Below are 7,106 nucleotides of genomic sequence, written 5' to 3' on the forward strand. Positions count from 1 at the left end.
TCTGATCACTCCCACCAGGCAAGCGACTAACCGCCCATCAGCGGATTCTTGCGGTCCTCCGCACATGGCAGTGTCAAGGCAAGGGGCATGCTGTAAAACCTTGGCAAATGGAGTTGGCACCACAGCCAAAGCCAGACTCTGCATTGACACCTCCCTAACCCTTCTTAAGTGATAATATTGCTAAATGTACTCCATAATGTCGTAAATGCAAAGCTCTGACCTCAAGATTTTCAGCCTGATGAGAAATTTCTCTGACAAATCAACCAATTAAACTGTCTGTCCTTCATTACAGACGTCTGTGTGAGCACTGGATGGTCAAAGGCTAATTATAAGCAGGATAAGAGGCAAGGAGGCCAGAGAGACAGCAGTCACATTTTTAATTGGTGTAAATTTATGCTGATTCTTCCCCCCGCAAGACTCAAATTCAAAAGGACACCACTTCTTTATTCATGAACAAGCAGTTGTTTTTGTTTTGTTTGGATGATTGGTGTTTATTTTACAAGGGGTAAAATTGTATTGTACTGATATACAGTAGGTCCAGTAGCTGGACATAATGAAATGTATCTCAAGTCTATCAATTACTAAGATTTTTAGATGAGAGCAAGTTTTTATATAGATAACAGCAGGATGTTCAGACTTAACAGGATCATCCACGCAATGGAGTAAAATTGTAGCTGGATTTGTGATCGGAGTTTCATGCCAGTCACCCTTATCCGGTGAGGGTCAATTTGGTTATTTGATCGTTTTAATCACAGCTCTGCTATGAGGTAAAATTCTGCCTTAGAAGATAAAGGTACATTGATCTGGATTTGTGTGAGAAACGCCAAATTAATCAGACTTAGTAAGTCTAAACCCCATTCGTTTTTTAATGGCATTTTTCTTGGGTTTTTTTCTTTTTACGTTTTTGTGAACTGGTGTCACTACAGTTACATTAAAAATTGCCCAAAATTAAATGATTGTCACTGCACTGGAGTTGAAGCTCTGAGTGATTTATTTATTAATTTATTTATTTTCCAAGCTATAATTCAAATTAACTATTATGAACAATATGTGTATATATATAAACCACGTCATGCAAGGTACTGGAGTTGAATCTGCACTGTCAAGGTGACAACAACCTTTTTTTTTTTTCCTAAATGATCCAAGATACTTAAACTAAGCAGGGCCCTAGTTCAGATCTGAGTTGTTGTTTGACAAGTTGCAAATTTCATTCAGATGTTCCTGACTGCCAGTTAGTGGTCACCTTGAGAGGACTGCACATCATCGAAAAATATAAATAAATAAGAAAAGAAGAAGAAGAGGAAGAAGTCAGCCCCGGCACATCAGAAATGACGCCCTTTCTGCAATTCTTGCTTCACTTGGGAGACTGATGATACTGTCTTTTCTGCTAAGACTCCCGCTGCTTGACATCTTGACATGACGAGAAGGATGTTCCTGTCTGTCTCGTCACATCACGGCCGTTTTGATTCGGATTCCCTCCCATCCAGCGCCATGTGACGCCTCGCTTTAAAAAAGCTGCCCGTCCATCATAAACATCCTTCCTTTTATGTTAGCCGTCTGAGCGGGAAGGGCAAAGAGAGAGATCAGCCTATCAAAGACATGTTGACAGTCAGGCAGATTGACGGAATATCACAGGAGAAATGTGCCAGACGTAGCTAAGAATTTCCCTCACAAGGTCGTCCATGATTATTAGACACTGAGACATTGTGAACGCTCCACAATCGCAGAGTTGCGATCCCGTGGAACGCAAGCTCTCGGTGAACAGTTTCATCGTATAAATCAACGTTCCTTAATCAGGCTTTGGCTAAATATTCTGTGCAAGTCTGCAGTAGTCTTAAATTAAACCCCTCACCTTGACGCCATACAAATGTAATTCTGTCAATAAAGTGGATATATATAGATAGAGGTGTAACCATTCATAATGTACCTGAATATTTTAAGAGGGTCTTTTTGGGCAAGAAGAAGGAGAGACGTGATCAATTGTCTTGCTTCAGCCCCTACAATCAGAGGTGCGCTAATTGAAATGGCGTAGAGTCATCTGCCCGCCCTAGAGGAAGAACCTTATCAGATTTTTCCAAATAATTCTCCACAAATGAATAAAAACGTCCTTTGTCGTCTGCCATTTGGCCTGCGGTCTGGACAGAGAAAGACTTGCGTGTTGACTGTCTGCGGGGAAGCGTTGAGAAATGTTAAAGAGACCTTTTCAAGATCTGGCCCCTTCAGTTTGTGAATGTTAAAGTTATTTAACGGAGACATGAGCACAAAAGTGAACTACAGTTTGATTACAAGGGTGGAAACCAACAGGAGAGGGAAAAGTCACACAGCAAAGTAACGCCTCATGGAATCATTCATGAAATATTCAGCTGGTTAAAAGCTTAAATAATATCATGAGTGTTTAAGGTGGATTGGAGGACATATTTTAAGGGCTCTCGCTGCGAACCTCCATCGCATGTCCACCTTTCCCTGAGCCATTCTATTTTCAGAGTGAAGCTAATGAATTGCGATATGGAAAAGGTTTCTCTGCAGGCTCACAGTGAGAAATGATAAGAGATTATTTTAGAATGAAGATCAATGACAAAAGTCCAAACGGTGCAGAAGCAGGAGACACTTGCGCCTTAATGTAAGATGAGCGGAACGACACAAAGCCGAGGCCAAAGGCAAGCTCTTCATCTCCGCGATTCACCTCACAGAGTGGAATTAGTCTGTGCCATTCGTAGCAGATTTTTACAAATGAATTACCTGGTATATTAATAGGCAGAGAGGCATTTATTAAACACTATGGGTAAAAAGTCGTTTTAATTATGCATACTTTATTAAACCTGTTTGACTTAACTGTCTGCTGTGAGGGTGCATTGGTCACATTAGTCAGATACAAGTAAAGTAGACATATAGTTGCGCCAAACAATGACGAAAAGCTAAGCTGAACACATGAAACAGTTTATTTCGGCCGACTGGATGACCTCCATCTTGTTTTTATTTGAAAACAATATTCTCAGAGCAAATAATGGAATGGGCTCTTTGCACAAATCCACTACTTCCTGAGCTCAATACCACTCCTTCAATTCCTGTCTTTCATGATTGGACAAACTGATTAATCCAGGTGTGTCTGTTTGGCCATTGTCGTCATGGTTACTGAGGTCAGGCACACCTGGATTAATCAGTTTGTCCAATCATTAATGTGGGGTTCAGTTTAATTGCTCCTCAAACCACCGACATGCAAAAATGAAATCATTTTGGTACAGTTACACGGTACACACAATAAAACACAACATGCATTAGGCTTCTGTAAAATGATTGTAACAAGGCATACATGAGAAACTGATTTTCATTCAAAATTGTATTTTTTCAATCATGTGCAAAATAACAGTTAACAGAAAACACCAGTAACCCCAACCTCCATCTCCTAATAATATTTTCCCTCATTCGCTCACATCTAAATGCAAAATTTGAATTACTTTGGAACGTAAATGAAGAACATAAAAGGCACATTAAAATGGAAGATAATGTATACATGGACTTTAAAATAATAATAATGAGGATTTAAATAAGTAACATAATTTAACAACAATAAGTCCAAATGACTCTTACATTGTGCACATGACTAAATTAGAGGTAAATAAATAAGTAACCTAACATAAATAAGTCCAAATGTGCACATTGACATGGAAGATCTTCTGAACCTCCCCATCAAAGCAAAATAAATAAATAAATAAATAAATAAATAAATAAATAAACTCCTTTTTGTGTGTGGGGTAAAATAATCTGGTAAATTTTTCGTTGCATTTTCTTTTTCTATCGCATCAATTCAACAAGTTGTTCATTATCTCTCGTTTTTTTCCCAGAAACAAAACATGTTGTGCATTCGAACCAATCAGAGCTCAGCAACTATCCATGCTGATCACGTGTCAGTCTGTCTGGTGGTTCGCTGCGCACGCACGCATGCGCACATGCGCACATAGACGTAACTCGTCATACACTGAGACGGAGCCTGGGGACAGAACTCCGTGGAATACGAATAAATAAATAATAAATATCGGTGGAAACTTATTACGCTACACAAGGACATTGGAACGATTCAGAAGCACTTTATTAGACTTGTTATTGTTCACACTTGTGTATGTAAATCTGACGTTAGTAGATGCCGGTGTGGCAGCCTGGCAGGTTATTTAACAGTTTTTTTTTTTTTTTTTACAGTTGCGTTGCCGTCATATTTTCGGAACAGAAGCACCGTTCCGAATAGTTCCGGTCCCAAAATTTTTACCGGAACAGTTCCGCCCCACTTTTACCCCTGGCTATCTCTCACAATAAAGACAAGCCTTTGTTTATTATTCTTTAAGGACAATTTTGAAAGTAAAGTTTGAGTACTTTTATGTGCATCTGCATCTTATGCCAAGTAATCTTTGGTAGTTCTAAAAGTTCTAAATGGCGCTATGTTGGACAAACAGTTACCTTCAGAACTATCTGCTAAAAAAATTAATGGATTTTTTAAAATCAGAATTCAGCTTTTTTGCCTTTTGTTTTTCCTGTTATACCGAACTCGTACGAACCGTGACCAAAACCGAGGTACGTAACGAACCGTTACACAATCCTGTTTTTACCGTCTTCTTTGGATCCCACATTCACTCCCCGTGACATCACCTGCGCTGCAGAGCGCTGACGGACTGAGCTGCTAGTTCAGCCGTCACTCCTAATCCGTTATCAGGCAACAACCCTGATCATTTAAATCATTTGAATCTGATCATTTGCCCGCATTGACCATAGTTTTACACCTGTGAACTTGACGACTGCTTTCATTGCTCGGCCTGAATTTGTTTTACTGTCAGATGAAGTATATTGTATGTATCATTTTTTTCCTTCGAATTAGTATCACAAAAACTACAACAATAATATTTGCGGATTACTCGTTGTCTTTCACCGGACATTTTGTCGCCCGACACGAGTGAGAGTTCCTGCCCTGCCCCTTCTGTTGTCTGAGAGGACCGCTGCGCTGACAATGGTGTCAACTCTTCCCCTGGGGTGCGGTGGGGGGGGACAGCTCAGAGTGATTTGTGGTTAGGAAAGACTGATGAAGTACTATTGCCACCCTGCTTCTTTGCAAGATCAATTCCACATGTAGGAGTGCGCTTTATGAATGATGGAGACCTCCTCAAGTCATCCATACAGCTGCCCAAAGACACAGCCCCAGTCCCCATTGCACCTAAAAGGCAGGAGGGAAGCAATCACTCTTCTCAACGGGGCCATGCATTACGTACCCACACCCACACATCAACATACCCAGATGAATACACAGATAAGTCACCAAAGCAAACATGCAGATAAACAAAGTTAGCCGGAATTAGGCGAACTAGACAGATCATTAAAGTCTGGATTTAAACTGCATTATGTTGTTTTTTTTGTCGCAATTTGTATATGCGTCATGGCAGAATAAGAGAACGAAATTGTTGACACTTGGGGTATGTAAACTTTTGAACACATGTTCATGAACATGTAGAAAAGTTCAAACAAAAATGCTATGAATTGTCACCAAAATTCCCACACACATGTCTACTCATGTCAACTTCAACCTCTGAAAATATCAAAACAATTGCAACATTATTTTGGATTTTATGGGCATTAAGCTGTTGTCTCACAACCCTAAGGTATTTAAACTTTCAAGCACAACTGTAATTCATGTTTGGCAGTGTTCTCTGGAGTGTGTCAAATTGTGCTTACTTTATAGGAATACATTTACATTTTTTTCCCAGACGGCTTTAAATATGACAAAACCTTTCAGTGTTAAAGTGGCAATACCTCCTCACATGATCGCAAAATGTTTTTACAGTTTTCTTGCTTGGTTTCATGGCTTGGTTGTCAGCTGTCAAACTTTAACAATATTCCAACATCATTTTAAGTTAAAAATAAATAAATATATATTTATATATATACAGTATATGTCCGAGACTTCCTAAGTCACAATTTGGGAAATTTAATATTTTTTCAAAAATCTATATATTGTCAGGATGGGTGTCATTTCTATGAATTATTGACCATATTGGCCAGTTAATTGAAGCACATCCACCAAGCCAATCTTTCCTTTTGCACCATTCTTTGTGAAAAGTACGAATAATTCTTTGTGCCTTACTTTGCTGAGGATCCGGTAGTTAAGGCGTTGGTCTCCCATCCTTCAAAAGATGGCGTTTTCCCTCAATAGAAAGGCGTGAAAATAGTTTTATATTCTCCAGAGTGGCGTCATCTTATTGCTTTTCCGTGCACTAAGTGTGTTTTGAATTCACGAATGCATTGTGCGACCAGCGTTCGCATAGGAATAATACAGCGACATAAAAAGGCTGCGTAGCGATCTGTCTATTTGCGTAAAGGACTTTTCTACTGGCAAACTGACTACGCATGCGCGAACACACATCGCTACGCGGACAGGGCTGGGAAAAGCAGAGCAGCGTTGTGCCTTCAGGAGGATAATTTTTGCAGCATTTTTGCCTGCAGGCCAGACAAAGTAATGAGTCATTTGAATTGAGGTATGAAAATCACCAAATGTCACTTTTAAACCTATAGGTAGTGTAGGCTTTCTGAAATGAAAGAAATTATTAAAATAAATAGAAAAAGCCAAACGGTCTCAACTTTCATTTTAGCCTGGGGCAGGCAGTGCCTACCTTGCCTATCCTGACCGCACGTCACTGGCTGCAGATGTACCCCGGGTGTGTTTGTGAGGTAAAATGTGGGACGGAGTGTGTCTTTCAGATACTAATACAATCTAAAATATTGTGAGTTTGGTTTTTAATATTTTCACAGTATCATTTGGTCATGCATGTACATAAATTTGGGTGCCAATCGGTCACGGTTTTCACACATTATGCATCCGTAATGGAACAGTTGCACCTACTACATGGATGATGCGGGTGACCATTCACCAGCTCCTGACGCCGTAATCTCTCTTTTTTTTTTTTTTTTTCTTTGTCAAATGAACGTTACACTGCTTAATAGAATGAAGAAAAATCTTTTTTTTGCGCTGCGTTGTTTGAACTATTTTGTTTTACATTGAAAATGCTTGTGGTGTGTATCATACTTTTGTTGAAAAAAGGAGATAACCTCTTAAGCAAAGTCATGTACGG

This window comes from Leptonotus elevatus, chromosome 4 (genome assembly GCF_054856555.1).
Source record: "Leptonotus elevatus isolate MCC_2025b chromosome 4, RoL_Lele_1.0, whole genome shotgun sequence".
Lineage (NCBI taxonomy): Eukaryota > Metazoa > Chordata > Actinopteri > Syngnathiformes > Syngnathidae > Leptonotus > Leptonotus elevatus.